This window comes from Protopterus annectens, chromosome 8.part0 (genome assembly GCF_019279795.1).
Source record: "Protopterus annectens isolate FY-2018-M chromosome 8.part0, PAN1.0, whole genome shotgun sequence".
Classification (NCBI taxonomy): Eukaryota; Metazoa; Chordata; order Ceratodontiformes; family Protopteridae; genus Protopterus; species Protopterus annectens.
The window spans coordinates 381,930,619-381,954,326 of record NC_056741.1 but is presented as its reverse complement, the minus strand read 5'-3'; the positions used below and the strand labels follow the sequence as shown (position 1 = coordinate 381,954,326).

The following is a 23,708-nucleotide window of genomic DNA, read 5'->3' as shown; positions in this document are numbered from 1 at the left end:
AAGGTCATACTGCAGGGCACAACAGGATTAATCCAGACAGTGAAAGTATGTCCTTAGCAGCCCAAATACATGCTCTGCAGTCTTTCTGGTTTACAATAGTACGATTGTATCCCTGCTCTGTTTGATTATATGGATTTCTTACGGGTGTTATGAGCCAGAGTTCCAGGGCATATCTGGCATCACCTACAAGATGCAGCTGTGGGAAGTCATCATTTGCAATCCGTTGGTATAGGTCACATGTGTGCTGTATGTGGGAGTTGTGAAAACCGTGTGGGTGACCTGCACATACATTGTAAAGGGTATCCGATGCATTATAGAGCACCTTGCAGTTGATAGATTGATGCCCTTTCCAGTTCTATACCTCCATCACAGTTCACTAGGTTGGACTTTTATTTCAATTTTGGTACAGTCTATGACCCTCAGTACCTTATGGAAATGGGCGATATCTTAGAAACCCTGCATATTGTTTGCTTTCTCTTTTGGGGTATGTGGAAGCCACATTTGCTCTCTCACATGCTGAATTATAGCATTGAGAAACTGATGAAGTATTCTCAAGGCAGATGTCTGGGATACCCTTACTGTGTCCCCAGCAGGTCACTGAAAGATCCCTGTAGCTAATATATGTAAAGCAACACATAACTTTGCATCCACTGAGATAGGTATGCACAACGCCCATAGGACTGCAGATGGGGTTGTCACATTTCCATGATTTGCCTGGTGTTTCAACATGATACTGGTCCATAATGTTGGTCTTGTGGGGGCCATGAGATGGTAAGCACAGTCAGAGGACCCAGCACCTCCAGAGGCGTCATCGCACACCTTTGGGAATAGCAGTTGCAATGAGAGCCTCCAGCAGATAAGCATTTACTATGGCTGTAGCAACTCCTAACATAATTCTGGAATTTACTCCTTTTGAACATGGGCATGTGGCTATGTTCAAATATACAGTTGGGCAGTGCTGTTATGTGGTTTATAAATGTTTTTTAATCACTCTGCCATCTTATTTTGTCTTATTGGCATAGACAATGCCTCATTATATTATTATTAGTATACAGCACAGTCAATCACATTATTTGGGCTAGCCATGTCATGTAGCTTGATTTTCTGAATTACACATACCTTGCTCATGGCTACTTGTCAGGCAAATTCGCTTCTCATAGTCAGGTAAAGTTTTCTTAAACCAGTCCAAGCATATAACACACCAAATGAAAATAAATAAACAATGTGTTTTGCAGGGAGGAAGTTCCATGCACTGCTTGTGGGAATTGTGCCATCCACCACTAAGTACATATTGTAAATCCAAGGTTTTACAACCCTGACAACAAAGAATTTAGTCACACATCTATGGCAATACCACTGTGGGAAACAAAACGGCATGCAACCTTGGATTTATATTAGGTAATCATTTGAAACATCAGGACCCAATAGAGTGAGTTCCAGAACGCAGAGACTGAATGGCTGGAAGACTAGACCAACATATACTAAGTCCAAGATGCCATTTCTCGGAGTATTCCTTTTTCTCCAAGGTATGCTGATCTTGGAGTTGGTATATATATATATATATATATATATATATATATATATATATATATATATATATATATATATCTTATAGGGCAAAAAGAAATTTTAAGGAGAAGAGCAATTTTGGAGATTCACTGTTCTCCTGTGTTTTCAGTCTTTTTTTTTTTTACTTGTCAGCACTCAGCATTTTGAGTACTGACATTTCAATAGGAAACCATTATAGTATGCATTTGGGGGTGGGGGTGCAGGGAAATTGACACCCTGGAAAACATTGTTTAATATGGGCGGCGCAGTGGTGCAGCGGTTAATGCCATTGCCTCACAGCAAGAGGTTCTCCGGTTCGATTCCCGGCTGGGGTGCCTTCTGTGTGGAGTTTGCATGTTCTCCCTGCGTTCGCGTGGGTTTCCTCCGGGTACTCCGGTTTCCTCCCACATTCTAAAAACATGCTTCTGGAGCATTTCTCCCCGGGCCTCCACTGAAAACAGGATCTGTGGAACCTAGTCGGACTTTCCCGGTCAACAAATGTTAAATAAATAAATAAAAATAAATAAATAAATAATATATTTTGCATTTGTTTTATTAAGGTAGTATTTTGTATTTGCTTTCAACTACCTAGTTAGCATTATTTCAGGATGTGGAGTTGCAGTTTTTTGTCTTTTGTAATTTCCAAGATTTTGGCTTTAGTCTTATGATTTCCAGCCATTTAAGCTTCTTTTGCATGACATGGAGCCATATTCTGTATTTGATGACTAATTATGGACAGGTTTTATAGACGGTTTGTCAAATGTGCAGTGCAGTTTAGTGTGGATAGCAGATATGTGCTAGATGTGAGAGATTTAGAGACGTAGTGTGATTGTGCTGTGGTAAAAAGAGCAATATGCAGAACATGCTAAATAGTAAATAATAGCATGCAAATCAGCTGCATGGAAACAAAGGAACCAAAAATATCAGACCAGTTCAGAAACTAACAGAATAGGTTTGCTGCTTGTTAGTGCACATTTATTTTGAACACTGACATTTATGGTGTACACAAGGAGAGTGATGCTGGGAGCAACAACAGAATTAGCAGAGTGGCAAGTGCTAATGGCCCCATTTGAGCTAGAGACTGCAGTGTTGCACACCACGGCCATCCACAGCAAAAAAGAGATGTACAGTACCTGACAAACTCACTGTGAAGATAAGTGAAGGCTGCCAGCCTAGCCAGATAGAATTTTGTAGATAATTCTGTCATTTGTAAATATTAATATAAGCCACAGGGTTGTTCTCTTAAATGGAAGAAAATAGTGTTAAATGTTGAACTTCAAAAATGTAACCACATTGCACTTTGCTGGTGGAAAGCTGATAAGTCAAGCACTGTATAATTGTTTGATCTCAAAACTCGGAGCCGAGATGTCTGGATGAAGGAATTCTTGCTATTATTTTGAGACCAGAGTTAATTGTTAGAATTTGCATGTATAATGTCTTTTACTGCTGTAGCTTCCTGACCAGGTGCAAGATCAAAAGGGCTACTAAACTCTGAGTTTCTGTTAGCCTGTGAACCAGAGAAAAAAATGATGTAATCTGAAATGAGTCAGTAGTACTATGTTATTGATTTAAGGACAGAGAGACTCAGAACATTTTGCATTTGTCTTCAGAACATCCAACATCACCAGGACTGTCTTGCTCCATATGCAAGTTTATTTTAGAACTGTGTTTGCTCTTAGCTATAGCTAGGAAATAGGAAGATTAGACAAACTCGTGACTAGCACTGTGTAGTAAGAAGTATTGTCGTGTGTTCGTATTATTTATTATTAAATATTTTTAAACCTTTCAACTGTGGCTGTTTTGTGTAGGGATAATTTAAGCTCTAGAGTACTTTGCATGTATATAATGATAATACAAAGCCACTCTAATAGTCTTACTGTTCAGTCACACTTTCCAGTTGGTAATAATATTGCACAGTAATAATTGGACCCCCTTTAGTAAGGGCATTTTTAGTAGCTGATAAGTAAGGGTCCTGGTGGCAGTGATACTACCTTATAGCCTGAACAGAAGGGGCACAGCTAGTGAACCTGTGCAGCCTTCCCCAGGAGTGTCTGTGTGGTTGTATATAAATTATATCTCAAAGTGTGTATGTGTGCGCGCATGTGTGTGTGTGTGTGTGTGTGTCTGTCAGCTACTTGGGCAGGGACATGAAGCACTAGTTGGACAGAGAGAGTGCTAGGAGGACTTGGCTTAGGACCCTGGCTAAGGGCCCCACTCTATAGCTGTGCCAGTGGGGAGTCTTATTGGGGATTTGGAGAGAAAGGGAGAAACCAGCCCCAGACTGACTGTGATCTCTGTGTGCTCTTAAGGGAGCTTGTACTTTACTGTGTGTTTACTTGTTATCCTTCCCAGTGTGGATGCCCCTCACTGGTGTTAGTGGTGAGGATTGAGGCTTCTTGATTGCTGGGCCAGTGCAGGGGCGTCACTCTCACTAACTCACTGACCAGCAGATTATGGACCATTTCCTTGTGGACAAGGAGACTGTGGGGGACCAAAGAGAACTGTGCTACCCTCAGGTGGAATTTAGGGAAAGATATGATATGCCTATTTATGTGCAGCTTTAACTATCTTGGCTATAGAGACATTCCAGAAATCTGTGAGGGACACATTAAATATATCACAGATCTCAACCTGATGAATCCTAAACCAGTTCTTTGAAATTATGCTACAGCTTCTGCAGGAACATATCTTCTTCACTAAAACAGCACTGTGTGAGATTTTTGCAACATGGCCTGTCTCCCTGAGGTCCTAGGAACCATATATTGTGTACATGTTACCATCAGGACCCCACCTGGTCCAGAGTGAAGTTGATGCATCAATAGGAAGAGCTTCTACTCCCTAAACTACTAGGTGTTCTGTTAAGCTGAGAGGATTATTTTTAACATATAGTGCAATGGAAAGTATTTGCCCCCTTCCTGATTTCTTATTTTTTGCATGTTTGTCACACTTAAATGTTTCAGATCATCAAACATTAAATATTAGACAAAGTTAACCCATGTAAACACAAAATGCAGTTTTTAATTAAAAAGACTTTTGGCTTTTCCCAGTTAGGGCGTCGCCACAGCGGAACTCCGGTCAACTCATTATTGGCAGCAGATTTTTATGGTGCCGAGTTGCCAGCCCGACACTCAACCTTCAACGAAGGCATGCCCATTCATGCTCGCACCTACCTGCATGTCTTTAACATCACTCAACCATGGGGAGGACATGCAGACTCCACACAGAAGGCGCTCCAGCCGAGAATCGAACAGGTGAACCTCTTGCTGTGAGGTGACAATGCTAAGTGATGATTTTATTTATTAAGGAAAAAAAACTATCTAAACCTACATGGCCCTGTGTGAAAAAGTAATTACCCCCTAAACCTAATAATTGGTTGTGCCACCCTTAGCAGAAACAACTGCAGTCAAGCATTTGCGATAACTGGCAATGAGTCTTTCACATCGCTGTTGAGGAACTTTGGCCCACTCTTCTTTGCAGAATTGTTTTAATTCAGCCATATTGGAGGGTTTCTGAGCATGAACCACCTTTTTAAAGTCATGCCACAGCATCTCAATTGGATTCAAGTCTGGACTTTGACTAGGCCACTCCAAAACTTTCATTTTGTTTTTTTTTAAGCCATTCAGAAGTGGACTTGCTAGTGTGTTTTGGATCATTGTCCTGCTGCAGAACCCAAGTGCGCTTCAGCTTGAGGTCATGAACTGATGGCCGGACATTCTCCTTCAGGATTTTTTGGTAGAGAGCAGAATTCATGGTTCAATCAATCACAGCAAGTCATCCCAGAAGCAGCAAAGCAGCCCCAGACCGTCACACTACCACCACCATGTTTGACTGTTGGCATGATGTTCTTTTTCTCAAATGCTGTGTTACATTTAAGCCAGATGTAATGGGATGCACACCTCACAAAAAGTTCAACTTTTGTTTTGTCAGTCCACAGAATATTTTCCCAAAAGTCTTGGGGATCATCAAGATGTTTTTTGGCAAAAGTGAGACAAGCCTTTATGTTCTTTTTGGTCAGCAGTGGTTTTCGCCTTTGAACTCTGCCATGCATGCCATTTTTGCCCAGTCTCTTTCTTATGGTTGAGTCATGAACACTGACCTTAAGTGAGGCCTGCAGTTCTCTAGATGTTGTTCTGGGTTCTTCTGTGACCTCTTGGATGAGTTTCGCTATGCTCTTGGGGTAATTTTTGTAGGCCGGCCACTCCTGGGAAGGTACACCACTGTTCCATGTTTTCTCCATTTGTGGATAATGGCTCTCACCATAGTTTGCTGGAATCCCAAAGCTTTAAAAATGGCTTTGTAACCTTTTCCAGACTGATAGATGTCAATTACTTTGTTTCTCATCTGTTCCGGAATCTCTTTAGATCGCGGCACGATGTCTTCCTTTTTGGGATCTTTTGGCCTACTTCACTTTGCCTGACAGGTCTATTTAAGTAATCTCTTGATTCGACAGGTCTGGCAGTAATCAGGCCTGGGTGTGGCTAGTGAAATTGAACTCAGCTTTCCCAAAAATGTGATTAACCACAGTTACTTCATGATTTAACAAGGAGGCAATTACTTTTTCACATAGGACCATGTAGGTTTGAGCAGTTTTTTTCTCCTTAATAAATAAAATCATCACTTAAAAACTGCATTTTGTGTTTACTTGGGTTATCTTTGTCTATTATTTAAATTTGTTTAATGATCTGAAACATTTAAGTGTGACAAACATGCAAAAAAAAAAAAAAGAAATCAGGAAGAGGCAAATACTTTTTCATTGCACTGTATCTGTGTGGCACCAAAGCAGTTCACATGATTTACACATAAGGCATACATGATCTGTTTTATACAAAAGCTTCCTGTGTAGGGAATTTGCAAAGGCTCATTTTGTTGGTAGGTAAATGCACATGATACATATGCAGGTCTGTATACACACTGGTAGTCATAGCAGCAACAGATAGGCTGGAGGGAGAGTCAGGAAAGTACAGGCTATGGTGTAGATAAGGCACACTATTCATCATTTACACAGGTGCGTGTAACACAATAATGTATGGTGCTGTCATGGGAGGGGAACACTATAGCCACTTATTCTGGGTGATTGTGGGGAGTCAGGGATCATATCCTCAAATGTTAGCGTTAAATTGGCACAATGCAACTGCTGGTGGCTTCCACTGGGTTATCTTAGAGTGCAGGGAGCAGAGAATGCATACAAGTATAGGACAGTGCACATACACATGACAGGGTATCCCATGTGTTGAGCCTGATAAGCATTATTGTTCATGTCCTAGATAATATCAATAAGCAGGGGGAGCAAGGACCATGTGAAAGCAGCCTGGTGAGATGTCCTAGGTGATGAGTTAGAAGAGCTATAGTCTTGAGGATGCCCATGGACAGAGATGTCAGGATGTGTGCTGACAGGTGACACAAATGCTGTCTCAACAATGGTCTGTATAGTGTGCATTGGGATGGTCTATGCCTGACCGCCACAGATCTGGACTCACCCATATGAATAGATTGCATGTGCATTGGGATGGTCTATGCCTGACCGCCACAGATCTGGACTCACCCATATGAATAGATTGCATGTCCTGAGAAACCATTTGTGAACTGTTGTACTTTAACTCACGGAAGCACCTAGGAAGTCACCAGTAACCTTAGCAGCACTATGTGCTCCCTGTCACTATACTTCATGTTACTCTGCAGTTGGTTTATGTCTCCCTGCTATAGGTCCTCTATTATACAGTCACACAATTGAATTGTGCTGTTGCTCAAAATAGTGCCAGCAGTTTATATTGTGCTAATAATGGCCTCTTGGCATGGCAATTGTGCAAATGAAAACAGTGCCACTGACTTTGAACTGCTGCTAGGGTGCAGTGTGCTACCACAGTACAGTGGCACTAGCTGTACATGTCACAGTAACCATGAAGCATGTGACCAGTAGGCTTATGCACATGTCATAGATGCACCTGCCACAGCATTATGTTGCAGCATTACATTTCACAATGGTATGTGATACACAAAGGTACATCTGTGTGCATAGATCTACCATTTTTCTCCTCAAATGGACCTGAGGAAATGGCTATGGCAACTTCAGACATTGAGAATTGCAGGGCTCCAATGTGGTGTGGAATTAAGAGCACAAGTTTTGTGTTCTTCCTACTTATAAACTTCAAGGTCCACCTGCTGGGTCATTGTGGTGGGCCATTGCAGCAGATGAATGCCAGGCATGAGCTTGTTAGAATGACAAGTGATGCCACTGGCATCATCTGTTCTTTTCTGGTGAGCAGTACTGGCATAGGTAGGTTGACCTGAGATGGTGACACCCTGACCTCTTTTATGTCATTCCTCATTTCATGTTTTTTGTCCAACCCTCCTCATCACCACTTGTCCAGTCCATATGTCTTGTTCTAGCCACTGTGTTCCCCACTTATGTATGTATACACTGCTCCTATCTGTATGTATTCTTTGTCTGTCTGTTTCTGCTACCTTCCCTTTCCTTCTCTCTCTGTCTCATCCACAGCCTTCCCTCACTACTTTCCCTGCTTACCCATCTTTTGGACATCTTACAAATGAGGCTGGTTCCCCAAAAAAATCTTCCTTCCACTCCCACCTTTTATGCTTTATGGATACTCTTGTTATTTTAGGTCTTCTTGCTGTTCTCCTTTTTCCTACTTTCCTGTATACCCCCATTCCATTCCAATTTATATGATGAATGACAATGACACTTTGCTGTGCACACCAGTGTTGGCCAGTTTAGTGGCTGCTGTGCTGCCCTTCTTGTGCCAGATATCCATGATCTACAATTATGCTGCAATACACTTTTCATATAGGTGTGGATTGACTCATTCATGCAAGTCTACCGTAGCCATGATACTCAGCATGGTGGTCACTTGCCCTACTCTAGCAGTCCTCCTGCCATGCATCATGGTGGTCACATGCCCTACTGTATGTATATACAGCATGGTGGTCACATGCCGTACAGTAGCACTCCTCCTGTCATACAGTACAGTGGTAACATGCCATACTGTAACACTCCTGCCACACAGCATGGTGGTCATATGCCATACAGAAGCACTCCTCCTACCATACAACTTGATGGCCACTTGCACTACTGTAGCACTCCTTCTGCCATATAGCATGGTGGTCATTTGCCATACTGTATAACTTCTTCTGCCATACAGCATGGTGGTCACATGCCCTACTGTAGCACTCCTTCTGCCATACAGCATGGTGGTCACATGCCACACTGTAGCACTCCTGCCATAAAGCACGGTGGTCACATGTCCACTGCAGCACTCCTCCTGCCATTGAGCATGGTGGTCACATGCCCTACTGTAGTCATTTTTTGCCATATAGCATTTGTGCACTTCCCTTTATTTTTGTGATCCTTTGCTTCTATATGCTTGTGCTATGATATATTTAATATGTATCTGATTAGCTTTGAGTTGCTTCATACAGCAACCTCCACAAAAGCTAGCACTGCAGAGACTTGAAGGACTTGTCTATGAATCCTAGTCTATGTCTTTTTTTTTTTTTTTAAGTTTCATTAAGATTAATAAAACTGTCTTTCAGCTTTTCTGGGTCAGGGGTCGCCACAGCGGAACTCCGATCCGCTAATGACTGGCAGTGAGTTTTTACAGTGTCGAGTTGCCAGCCCGGCACCCAACCTTCAAGGAAGGCACACCCACACAGGCACGCACCTACCTTCATGTCTTTAAATTCACTCGACTGCGGGGAGGACATACAGACTTTGCACAGAAGACACTCCAGCCGAGAATCGAACCGGAGAGCCTCTTGCTGTGAGGCAACAACGCTAACTGCTGCACCGCCATTAAGATTAATATGATTAGCCAAAGCCATCAAACTGGAACACATTTGGTTTGAATGTTCTGTTACTGAAATGATTTTTCAGACTGTAAAAATTATATCAAACTTGGGTAAGCTGAAAAAGAAGTTGACCTTAAGTTAATGGTAATGTTCTCTGTGAACAATACTAATACATGTTTTAAATGTCCAGTGACCCTTAAATCAAACATTAACATTAAAAAAAAAAACACATAAAGCCTTGATTTTGTATAACTGGAAGCAAGACTACCAGATGTACAATTTAGGTTGCATTTACTTCTGAATTTAGTGATGTGTTAAAAGCACTGAGCTGTACATATATCCTGCCAGAACACATACTTGGATTGAAAACAAAGTCTGTATCGTTTTCCAAGTACTTGTTTACAAGTACTGTTTATTGACTGACATGTTCCACTTAAGAAGTTCTGAGTAGGGTACTGTCCCTTTCTGAGTAGGGTACTGTCCCTCCTACCTTTTTTTTCTGTTACAAGTGTAGATAGTATGAATGGGGCAATATATTAAGATACAACTGTTAGGAGAACTATAGAATTCAGTGTCTCAGAAAAAGTTTAAATTTCTTATGTTAACATTCTGTCCTGTGGGTTTACAGGAATTAAATATTTAATATGCACAAATGGAAGCACTACCTTGAAACAAGAGGAGTATGTAAGCAAACTTCAACAGTTATACAAACATTTTTATATTTACTGTATATTTAACATTTCTTTTTATACTAAGATATCATCTCATCTTATAACTGACTAACCTTCTCAGTTTGTATGGGTCTACATTGTTTTCTTGTCTATGGTTTAGAATTAAAAAAGCTAAAAGAATGTAATGATTTGTCTCTCAAATGGTAGGAGGAATGCATGGATCTATATTAAAATCACGAAAGCTCACTTTTGCGAATACAAACTGATCGACACATAAATGTCGAACTCTAAATACAGCGAAGAGCGAATAAAGTGAATCCGGAATGTCGAACAACCTTTTTTTGGCCAGCAAGGTGATCGTGGGGATGAGGAAATAAATCCTTATCCACTGTAGTTCATAGGTTCATAGGTTCATAGGTTCATACTAGGCTATCTGCCCAAGGGCATTTATAAGCCTAGCCCATAGTTATGTGGCTTTCGCCACCCCTTTAGTTTGAATAAAAACTATGCCTATCATTTTGCTGTGCCTCTGTCAAGCAGTGACACTGAAGTAATCCCTGGGGTATATCTGCGATCTCCCATCCATTGGTCAAGATTCCTCTTGAACAAGGCCAGAGAGGTGCTCTGCCTCACATGTACCGGGATTTTGTTCCACAGCATAGGGAGTCTCTGGGTGATGAATCTGTCCCTCCAGCACGTTCTATTTATAACCGTGTCAAGGTTTAAGTCTCCGCCCTTGTGGTTCTGAGGGATCTAGATTTTTGAGGTGAAGCATATTCATCAAATCTGGGTTTGACATGGCCTTATATGTCAGGCACAGGTCACCTCTGAGCAAGCGGTATGAGACTGAATAGAGCTGGAGTTCTTTCAGTCGGGCAGCATAAGACATATTTTTGAGACCCTTTATCCTTTTGGTGAGGAACTTTTGGGGCCTTTCAAGCTGCAGCAGGTGTCTGGTCAGATACATTCCGAACGGGCATTGTACTCAATCATAGGTCTAATGAGTGATGAGTACAGGGGCGATGACCTCCCTTGATCTAGATGTGAATCCCTTCATGATCAGGTGGGCGATATAGAAGGTTTTCCTAACTACTTTAGCAACATGAGTGTCAAGCGAGGCTACTGTCAACCTGGGTCCCCAGATCCCTGATGACTTTTTCTGTGCTCAGTGGATTGCCACCTATATGGTAGCTAGGGGTAACCTTGTTTTTCGGTATGACTATGCATTTTTGGCGTTTAACTTCAGGCCATGGCTCTGGCACCAGTTATCCGTTTCTGTGAGGCCCTTCTGGAGGATATCTGTGTCAGATGTGTTTTCGACTATGGCCCAGTTTGCAGTCATCTGCAAACTTTGTCAGCCATAACCCTCCTGTGTTTGCTTGTACTTCAGAAAAGTAGATGCCGAACAAGAGTGGACCCAGGACTGAGCCCTGTGGGACACCACTTGTGACAGGCTTTGAGTCTGACATGGCTCCAGCAACTCTGACCCTGTGGGTTCTGTCACTTAGCCAGTTTGCAACCCATCTTGTGATGTATGGGTTTACATTCAAGCTGATGAGTTTTTCGATGATACCTGAGTGGGGTATTGTGTCGAAGGCCTTTGCCAGGTCGAGGTAGGCTGTATGGACTGCCTTTCCCTCATCAATGGCCTTGGTGACTGTCTCGAAAAAGTCAACCAAGTTTAAGAGGCAGGATCTGCCTTTGACAAAGCCAAACTGGGTTGGATCCAAAGTCTGCAAGTTCCCTATGTCTTTATTTATGAGTTCCATTATGATCCTCTCCATGGCTTTGCAGATAAGGCTTGTCAAGCTAATGGTGCGGTAATTTCCAGGGTCTGTGGAGGCACCGCCCTTATGAAGTGGGACCACAGTCGCGGCGCCACTCCTTGGCGTATCCTGAGGTGAGGCTAAGATTAAACAGCTGTCCTAACTGTGGGTTTAATTCCTCGTTGAGTTCGTGAAGCACACAGCCGGGGACACCATCCGGTCCCATGGATGCTGTGTTTTGCCTTAGTGAGGGCAGTTCTCACCTGGGCGTTGGAGATGTTTGGGGGCTACAATCCTCTGGAATAGATATCTCTCCTTTGGGGAGGGAGTTTGCCCGGAACCTGTCAGCCAGTATGTTGGCAATGTGTGTAGGTTCAGTAATTTTCACATAATTTTGAACTAATTCTGAGCATATCTGGGAGTTTCCTCCTAGGTTTCTAACATAGCTAAAGAAGGCCTTATGATTGTCTTTAGAGTCCTTGGCGATTTTTCTCTCAAAATTTGCCTTGGATGATTTTATGAGAGCTCTTAGTTTTTACTTATAATGATCAAAGGTGTCTTACCTTTCAAGGATTTTGCTCTATCTTGTAGTAGCTTCCTCCTTTTGTTGTAGAGCTTGTTTATGGATGGGGTCCACCAGACTGGACGCTTGCCTTTGGTACAGAGAGTCTTAGTTTTGTTTGGGATTGCCTGATCCATGCAGTCCTGTAGGTGCTGGTAGAAGGCATTTGTAAGTGATTCAGCGGTTTGAGTAATGTTTACCACTGGCTCAGGGGCCTTAAAGGAGACCACACTAGTTTTTAGAAGTGTGAAATCGGCTTTTGAGAAGTTTTTCACTGTGGTCTTTTTTGTTTCAGGTGGGGGCGGGATGAGGACCTCCAGCGAGATTAGTTTATGATCTGATCTCACCAGTGAGGGGTATACTTCCGGTGTTGAACATTTTGATCCCATGTTCGTGATGATGAGATCAAGTATGTTTTCTCCTCTTGTGGGGATGGTGACTAGTTTAGTGCAGTCTCGGAGTTGGTATATTTAAGTAGGGGGGTGTGGGGGATGCAAGCCCCCCTGCAAAAACGTTTTAAATAGTGTTTTGCTTTAGGTTTGTTACATTGGGCTTACCTTACCTGTGTGGTGCTGTTGCTTCCGGGAATACGTTTTGACGTTGTGATTTTTGCGTTTCTTGTCCTTCGCTGTATTTGGAGTTTGACATTTATGTGTCGATCAGTTTGTATTTAATATAGACCCATACGTAAGACATCAGTGTGTCACAGAAGAGCAGATAATGCCCATTTAATAATTGTGGTTTAGACATATTCATGGTTGAAGTGGTCGGCTGATGTGCTTGAGGGAGCAGGAAGATTTGTCACCCATTCTATGCTGGAAGAACAGACTTGGAAAGAAATGACATGAAGGGTAAAATAGTGGGGGATAAAATGAAATGATTTAGATAGCCAGACCACTACTTTCAGGCTGATAAGAGAATGGTCTTCCAGGTTAACTCCTTGAAAAGAGCTAATCTGTCAGAAAGACCTAGGGCTTACAAGCAACTCTGTGTTGAGAACACCTACTGTGCAACCTCTGAAGTGAGATATCATGGAAGGGATGTCAGGTTGCCTAGCAGGATAAACTGTGTGCCATCTATCCTAGCATGTCCTTTACAGTAAATATGGTATTTAGTGGTGTTTGATATTGTGAATTGGCACAGGGCCTGTGAAACAGCGCCATTAGCATAGCAAACTGGGAAGATCATATGGCTGTGGGTTCCATCCCTACACAAGGTACTTAGATTCATGTTCTAGTACTAACATTTCAGAGCAACATAAGGAATGAGAGTGCTGTATTCATGAAGTGCCATCTCTGACTTGGTATTTTAAATGTGGGTCCCATCTGCCTGACTTGATGGTGGTTATAGTGGATGATTTTCTGTGTGTCCTGATCAAATGAATAAGTACAAATAATAAAGATGAAAAGTTCTTTTATTTATTATGACTGGGGAAAATATGGTTGTGTTAATTTCTTCCTAGACTCTCTATGTGCTTTGCCCTAATTCTAAACTAGAGTGATAACATCTTGCTTCATCCTGCATATATAATATAGTGAATGGATAAAATGTCATATGGAAAACAGACTAATTTTAGTTACAATATGTATTTCACTGCATCTACCAAGGTGTTCTGGGATTAGTATAGAAAGAATCTATAGATCACTTTCTGTTTGAAATTTTATGTCTTGTTTCTGGCCTGGACAGTTGCATTAACTTCAAGCAGATCTCATTCTAGGATGCCATCTTCCTCAGCAGGAAGGTAGATCACTTTGCATCAGAGAATATCCTGGTGTTGACAATAAACTTCCTTACAGCATTTTGTCATAAGGCTCCTTGGCTACATTTTAAATGAAACAAGATACCTGCATGGGAAGCTCTATATTCACATCAGGTGGTACCAACTATTGCATGTTAAGAGCCTGAAGTCTAAGAGCTATGAACTGTATCTCACATGGTTTAAAAAATATCAAAAAATGTAACAGTCCGTGTCTACATAGAGTTCTAACATTTATTCAGCTTGAAGTAGTTGCTGTATTAATCAGTAGCAGCTGTATTGTCATTATCTCTTAACTGTATAAATAATAACTGCTGGCCTTCACGTAACTTTTTTTTTCAAACTCCTCTCTCTTTCTGCTATTGTACCGGCCCGGGTGTTGTGCCCTGTCTGAGTGTGGTCTACCAGCCACTCCATGCCCATAGCCTTATCCAGTATTTCACACTGAGGATGCTCACAGAACCAAGGCTATGGGTCTCAGCACTTCCATCCAGAGGGGGTCTTAACTTATAGCCTACCTATCCCTACCTCCCTCCCTTTTGTGGCAGCATGTGGTATGGTCCCTGGGTGGCTGTGTTAGTGGCATATCTCCCCACCTCCACAGCATCTCAGCCAGGCACACTTTCCACCTGCCAACCATCTTCCAACAGTGACATCACTGGCCTCCACCAGGGATTGTCGCCAAGAGACACCCACATGCCATCCTCCACCCCCTGGATAGGTGCATCCTTCCCTCCCTGTCACTCCATCAGTCACCCAAGCTGCTAATAGAACATGGGCCTCCTGAGTTGTATTCAGGGCTTTACTTTATCTTTCTGCACAACCAGAACGGCTATATCCTTTAAGAAAGTTGATCACTGTTATCTTTTGTTAATATTTTTCTGATGCTCATGTACCTATGAATCTTGTTTTGAATACTGTGGTGTGACTCACAGTGAAGAGAAATGTATGCCAAAGTTTTTGATAGTCTTTCATCTATCCAATTTTTCTGTTATTTTTGTTAAGTTTAATTTTAAGTAGCAGATTATTCAGTACTGTGTTGACTGTACTCAATATATGCTCTAAGTGGAAGTTTTCAAACAGGATTCGGTCAGTCGGGCTTCATATACCACCAAGCAAATGTCCTATCTTAGTAGTCTGATGGATAAAGACAAAGGCAATTCCTAGTAAAATATCAGCTATCCAGATTCCATATAAAAAGCAAGCTAAACTGCTAAAACAATTGTTTTTTTTTTTTCTCTGTTGAATTCATGTATCTAATTTCAGATTGCATAACACAGCCACAGGCTACATAAGAACATAATTTTAGAACATGACACTGCATAAAATGTTATAGGTAGCAGACATTCTGTGCAAGCCAGTTCAGCATGCTTCAGATTGTTTGTAGTCACAAGAAGACTGTTAGAAGAAACTGTGCACCGACTGTCAATCAGATAATAAAATCACTGAGGGTTGAAACCAAAAGGGAGGATTTACACTGGAAATCAGTGATTTTGGTGAGAAGTGGAAGAGACAGGATGGCTTAAAGGGAGATTAATTTGGGAAATGGTAGCTGGGGCAGATCAAGGTATAAAATTATGTCAGGTAGTTAAAGATGAGGGAAGGGTTTTGTAAGAAAGAGTTTTCATGCTAATATGAAGAATAAGAAAGAAAAAAATGGGGTGGTTGCCAAGGATGTAGTAACACAAGAAGTAGTAAGATGCAGAAGTGTTCAGTAATCATTCCTGTTATAAGAGGAAGTTAACTTAGCGTAGGCAATGGAGGTAGCTGTAGGAAGAGGCTGCTGAGGCATTTGCAAAAGGAGCAAAAGGTATGTATCAGAAATTGTTGACTGTTGTGGAGGTGGTTAACCCCCAGTATGTGTGATGTAAAATAACATGTTGCTGGGCAGTGTGGATCAAGCTAGTAAGAGTAATACAGAAGTAGCTGAAATTTATAAGAACTGGATCATACAAAAGTTTTTCTGAGGGACAACCAGTCAGTCTGACAAGGAAAGAAAGAATTAGCAGGCATAATGATTGGCTGAAGGACTGAGCTAAGGAGCACAGACTTGGGATGGTAAATGAGGGTAAGTGAGTGAGGTTAGTCCTGGATTAGGGAGAAGTTAGACAGACAGGATGTAACATGCAGATGAGATTGTCTTACTGAAATCTGGGCTGGAAACCTACATTCAGGATTTGTTTTGACTCAGAGAGGGGTATGTGGGGGAGAGAGCAATTTTTTTTTTTTATTGGAGGAGGAGGCAAAGTAGGTAAAAAGCACAAAAAGGCTTGGTTGTGTGTTACAAAGGAATACATTTCTGACTATGACCCACATCACCGGAGTTAGATTAGAATCTTGAGTGCTGGACGAGCCATGTGAGGGATGGCTAGAGTGAGTCTCTAGTGCTGGCTTGAACATTTGGAGAATAGGGATTGGTGTTCTGGTTAACTGCTTTGCCACATATAAGTGGATGATTGCAGGTGACAAAACTGCAGCTCTTAACTGGGGACATGGGCTTGGCTTAACAATATGCTGATGGTAGCCTTCACTTGACAAGTCAGTGAGAGCACTTATGCACACATGGGGAAGGCATAATAGGTGCTCAGAGTGACACAAGTGCCCACTTTAGCCACTGTGGCTGAAACAGAAATGTCATTGCTTGTAGGTACAAACTTTCACAATTGCTTAGATGATGGCCCCATTCATTTGGCTCCAGCCTCCATTTCAGGTACTCCCTGAGTGGTGAGGAACCGATAGGCCTATGACCAGCAGGAAAAGAGCTTGATGCTTAGCAGGTAAGAAGAAAAACATGTTATATGAGAAAAAAAAGGCATAGACAGTTTTGTGGGGATAAGGTTCACTGAAGGCAAGAAAAATTAGAGAATGAGGAAATACCAAATGGTAATGGAATGTTATGTTTTATAATTGAAGGATTGTAGTAAATAAGATGGAAGCAGTATATCTATATCTGATATTATATATATATATATATATATATATATATATATATATATATATATATATATATATATATATATATATAAATGTTAACACAGAAATCTTTTTTGGACTTTGAGGAAAGTAAACCACAGCCAGAACTTAAAGTTGTAAACTTTAATCGTCACTTTCATAGCATACAAAGCTTAACATTTTGAGCGATTTCGTTCCTTTGTGTGAGTCGAACTTCATCAGAAATAAAGAAATTTAACAGTTACAAATTATATAAAGAACTTTGGATGGGGAGTAACCTTTCCCACCCTACCTGTTCAGTTTTAGAATGCTTTTTACATTTAAATTGCCATTTAAGCCAGGGGGCGTGTCTGCTTGCAGTTTAATTTGCCATTTGAGTTCTTTCACTTCGAGCTGGGGGTTGCAATCTCCCCACAAACTGGAAATTTTTTCTAATACAATAAAGCTGAATTCTTTGCACCTAGGGCTAATTGTGCCTAGCTAATGCATTTTTAAGGTCATTATTTCTCAATGCCTGACAGTGTTCCTTAATGTGATCGCTCAGCTTCCTGATGGTTTTCCCTATGTAGAATGTATCACATTGAGCACAAACAGCAAGATAAACTAAATTAGTGGTGTTACAGTCAAAGGCTTCTTGAAAGAAAATTCTGAACTTGGGGCATCTCAAAGTGAAAGATGTACCTATGGCTATGTATTTGCAGCATACACATCTGCCACAGTAATACATTCCTGGAGTAAAGGTGTAGGTTTTAGTGTTATGGGAGAGCCCAGAGTCAAATAGCGACTTAAGAGACTGTGTTTTCTTATAGCCAAAGATGGGGAGGGTCCTAAGGCCTTGACCAATTCGTGGCTACTGCTAATGATCTCCCAGTTCCTGCTAAGAATGTCTCTTATGACTTGTGAGTCTAGGGAGATCAGGAGGGGAAATTTGGTGTTGTCATTAACGTTAGATTTCCTAGTGTTAATGAAGACATGTTTTGAGATAGGGGGTATCTGCTGTACGTATTGTTCATCACTTCTTTGAGAATCTGATTAATTAAAGCCTCTGGATAATGTTTTTCTACAAACAGCTGCTTCGGGTACTGGCTATCTTTAACAAATGTGCTGTCTTCACTAACTATGCATCTTAACCTTATGAATTGCCCTTTCACTATATTCCTGTTCATAAGTAAGGGGTGTTGACTGGTGACATCCAGATAGTTGTTCTGAAAGGTACTCTTTCTGTGGATCATAGAAATAAATGTACTGGTCTCCGAGTCTCTGGAAGGGGTAATATCAAGAAAGTTAACTACATTACCTAAAACCAAAAGGGTGAAGTCAAGGAACCCTATGCTTTGACTCACTCTGGTAGGAAACAATTCCAGCTCAATTTGTGATCCTCGCTACAGGAAAAAGATATCATCTATATAAAGTTTATACAGACTAAGAAATTCAAAGCCTTCAAGTCTTGAGAGAATGTCTGCTTCCCAGGAGCTGAGCACCAAATTGGTGTAAGCTGGTGCCATTTTGGCACCCATGGCTACTCCTTGTAGTTGATGATAAATTGTGCCATTGAAAGAAAAAAATATATTTTCCAGTACTAGTTTCAGTAATGTTACATAGGCTTGAATTCGGTGTGGGGGTTTTGGGTGTGTTTCGTCAGAAATCTCTGATAGAATCTAAGCCTTCCTGGTGTAAGATGCTAGTGTAAAGGGCCACAATATCAAGAGTGACCATGGTGCACTGACCTGTGAAAGGTGTGCATTTGTGGATCACATTAAGGAATTCCCAGGAGTCCTTAAGATAGAACTTGAACTTTGTACTAGTGGGTTAAGAAAGAAATCAAAAAGTGCTATGATATACTCAGTTTTCGTGTTTTTGTCTGTCTAAGTGGGGGATCAATTGGGTTTTTGTGCATTTTCGGAATTCCAAACATTCTCCATATAAGAGGAATATTTGCTGACATAAAATCAACTTCCCATTTTGTGATATGTCCCTTATTTTATAGTTCATAAGTAATCTTATCTACTTCCAAGAAATTTTGAGTGACAGTTTCTGGGGGGGGGGGGCTAATCTGTAATTATCCGTATTGGATAGGGCTTCTTCCAATTTTCTTACATAGGTGCTGGTGTCCATAAGGACTATGGCTGCACCTTTGCCTGCCTTCATAATCCTGATATGTGGTTAATTTTTAAGCCGCTGAAGAGCCTTTATCTCTGGTGTGGAGAGATTGAGCCACTTGGAACGTGGTTTCTTGTTAAGAGTGGCTCTAATTTTTTTTTCACAAACTCTTGAAAAAATATTGAGGGACTAGTTAAGAGGAGGATTAAAAATGCTTTTCCACCTAAGGGGTTGGGACCTTAGCTATCTGAATCTGACTCGCTACTGGTCTGGCTAGTAATGTCAGTAGAAGAAGAATAATAAACAGGATGGTGGTTAACACTTTATAACATCGTAGTTTCATTATCTCCCATAAAGTTCTCCTGAAATCTAGAAACCTGACTAGCACCAAAGTAAAGATCATTAAAATCTATATTGTTGAACATAAAACTTTGTTTAGAGTTAAACTTTCTACAAAACAATTTTAAATCAATAATAACATCAGTAACATATACTCTTTGAGCTGGTATAAAATTGAGACCTTTTTCTAAAATGGAACAACTATGGTGATCTAATTGCAAGTCTGTAAGGTTGAAAATGTCTTTACGGGAGAGAGCAGTTAAGGTTAAATGTGTTAGAACCATCTCAGTCCTTGAGACTGACCCCTGCTTCTTCACATCCCTCTCCCCCATCCTCTCTCTCTGTGAGTCTCTGTGGATGCCTGGTTGTTCAGCAGGTCGAAGGATAAAAAATAATTTTGGTTATTAACATTCACTGGAGCTGTATGGTTGCTGATCTCTTGTGTGGTATTCTTGGGAGGATGAATCATTTCTTCAGTGGAGTTTCTAGCCATGCCTTTGATAGAGCCTTCAGCTTGGTGGCTTGTGAGGTTACTTTGTTGTGGTGTTGAATAAATCGGTGTCATTCTTAATCCTGTTGGGGAAAGTGGGGTTTTGCCCTTTTGGAAAAACAATGTGAGTGACTTGTGAATGTGGGGGTCTTGTTTTTAAGCTGCTATGTTTGTTGAGACAAAGTATATATATATATATATATATATATATATATATATATATATATATATATATATATATATATATATATATACACACACACACATTATATATATATGTGTGTGTATATATATATATATATATATATATATATATATATATATATATGCATATATTTATATATATAAATATAGCATATACACAACAGCAACCTGAGATCACTTCACTCTTCTAATAAACTACTGGTTTAAACATCCAAAATCGACAACTCTGCTGGGGACTCTCAGTTTGCTAACTGTTGGCAAAACTTGGAACTCTCTTTCTGCTGATCTTACTCTTGAACCCTCTCATACTCAGTTCAAAAAAAGCCTCAAGCTATACTTTAAAACTCACTGGCTATGTTCTTGTTCAAAACCTGACTAGATCCTCTTCTATAGTCTGTAATCATGTTACATTGCCTATTCAATTTGTCAACACTGCTTTAAAAATGTATGATTATATTACCTGCTTGCTCAACTGGAGTCTGTAAACTGTGTGTAACTTGTAATCATTTTGTGATTTTTACTGTATGCTCTACCTTGGAGCTTTTCTCCCTGGGCCTCCACTGAAAATAAGAAAGAGAGAAAACTGCATGATGAAGCCTGTTAAGAGCTTATTGCTTTCAGGTGAAATATAATTTTTCCATGCATGAGTTATATACTATTTTGGTAAATAGCAATATTAAATCCAGAATTCTTAGGTTTTTGTGTTCAACTCCTAGATAGGCTACAGTCTGTCAAAATGAATTAAGTAAACTCAGGAGAAAGCATGTGCTGAATTGTCCAGAGTTGATTAGTAATACCTGATTTCAGTCCTTAAACTGAACCGGTGCAGGTTAGGCTGAAAAAATATGACACCTCATTCGATATTTTACATCTTCAGCATTGCTGCATAAAGTCAGGATGAAGTCTTGATAAATGAATAGACATGCAAAAGCTTTGTGTATATTTATGCAGAAATTACCTTTGAGTTGAGTGAATTATCTGCCATGTTACTCTAATCACTTCTTATCCATTCCAGACAGATAATTATGGCCTGAATTATTTTTTACCACAACCTTTCAGAAGGGTGAACTGTCAATGTGAGTAGAGCTTTATGTATCTGAAATAACAGGCAAGGCCTTCTCCCAGCTGTTTGCAAGCCATACTCCAGAAGATGAGCTGAATTCACAAATGATAGTCTCTTTGGCCTGCCAGGGTTTCCAGCATTTTTTTCATCTATAGAGCAAGGAATTAAAGAATTTTAATTAAAAAATATTCTACACAATAAGATAATCTAAAAATGCCCTACCTTTTTGTAGTGGGCCTATTAACAGAGAGTACTGGAGGATTTAAATCCACTGTACCTCCTGGCCTGCTGTAAGAAAATGCTAAAAGTAGATGATGTCTGTAGGAGCATAAAATACACACATGGCAGTCTGACTTCTCTTTTGCTACTAAGTACATTTCCTAATTATAGTTCCCAGCTGCTAGATAACTAATATTCTTTGAACAGTCTTGGACTGTCTGCCGAATACAGAAACAGTGATAAGATGAAGGATTAAATTTCCATGCAAAGAGAATTCATTCATTCCCTGGACTGGAGCCTGGATGCAGCATACGATAAAAGAGATGAAAGAAAATAGCCCTGGGCTGTCCCTTTGTCCATCGTAATTATATGTGAAAGGGCACCTGGAATGTTTATTGATGTGGGGCTACTTTGGTTCCAGCTTTGACTTTTTTTTTTTCTTTGTCCCATAGTACAAATCCTTCTACCAGTTTCAGGCACTTCATCTCCATACCTCAGGCTGCCTTTACTACATAAACCAGAAAAAGCTTACACCAGAAACCAAAAAAACAAATACTGGTACTGTGATGCCAGATGAAAAATAACAACTTAAAACAAAACCAACACCTGATATTATAAGACCATACAAAAATTCAAAAATTTTTACAGCTTTCACTCACCAAATGTTTTGAACTTCATCATAAAATACAGATGTCATTGAAGCATCATTTAAATACCAATTAACAGTCACATAACTTGTTAACAACACAGACTAAGTACAAGCCATATAACTAAAAGTAAAGATAAATATAATCATGTTATTTTATAGCTGGAAGTGATTTCAAATAACGCTCAATATTCACAGTTTCATTCAAACATGGAAAAATACTAGAATTTAAAATGAATTGCCATTTTAGTTCCTTAACTTCCAAAATGCTATTTAAATCCCACCCCTTAAATTGCTAGGTACATTATCTAAAATACTGAAGGCAAACTTGTTGAAATTGACACAAACCCTATTATGCTGTGCCAAATTTAAATTCTTATTTTTTATATCAGTCACAAGATTCTTAATACGTTCCCAGAACTTCTTTTTTTTTTGGTCTTACCAGCATAAACATACATACAACTACTACACTGAGTGACTTATACATATGAGTGCTATTACAATTAAACGAGTTATTAATATAAAATTTCCTCTGATTATGCTGTAAAAACACAAATTTGCTTTTATTTATACATTTAAACTACTTACATTATTTACAAGAGTGTATACCTAAATTTATCTTATCTATATTAATTGTGGAATTATCCTTTATGTTAACATAAACTCTTAAAACTGACTTGTTTTTATATGTTAATGGTGGTACCTCACCAACTACTTTACTTAAATCAAAGTTTCCTGCTACAATTTTCCAGTTGTTAATAATAATAATAATATTTTATCTGATTACAGTGTAAACAAATTGGGACACTAAAGTTAACCCTATTTATGTATTTTTTTATGTTTTTTTTTTATTTTGATTGTTGTTTGCATTCAACAACCCAGGTTTTATGATGGGCTTTAAATGACTCTCCCTGAAATGACTCTCCCTCTTCTTAACTACTACAACAGCAAACCCTTGTACCAGATCTTGTTTATAACCCCTCTCTAGAACCAATTGAAATTCTTGTATAAAGTCTTCTTGTACAGATGTTAACCTCAACACTCTTACTAGTTGTCCCTTTATAACATTCCTTTTCCCAAACTTCGGATGCAAGCTATTGGCATGTTTGGCATGTACATAATTGTTTGTGAAGGCAGGTTTTTTGTAAATTTTACTATCGAGCCTACAGTTCATTGCATTCATAGTTAAAGTGATATCTAAGTAATTCACACTGTGACCAATTTCACCTATTGTGAATCTTAAAAAGGAGGAACTGTGATTAATTTCATTGACAAAATCCCTCAGCATCTCTTCACTACTTTTCCAAATAAAAAATAAATCAGCAATGAAGCATTTGTAAAAAAAAAAAAAAAAAAAAAAAGTTTAAACAAAAAATGTTTATACAAATAATTTAGTTCCCAGTGATACATGATCAAATTTGCTCCAGTTGCCCCATCACCACACCTTTAATTTGATGATAAATCTTATCATCGAATATAAAAAAAATATTTTTCAATAGTAAATCCATTAAAACACATAATATTGATGTCACTATTACTCATCCTACTGGTTTCACTGATCACTTCCCTGAAAATATTCAGTCCCTCCT

General features: G+C 39.8%; 1 protein-coding gene across 1 annotated transcript in view; it reads left to right on the top strand.

The window, feature by feature from the left end:
- Positions 1 to 23,708, top strand: part of LOC122808821 (gamma-aminobutyric acid receptor-associated protein-like 1) — a 190,464-nt gene that overhangs the window by 39,661 nt on the left and 127,095 nt on the right. The gene's annotated exons all lie outside the window — the stretch shown is intronic.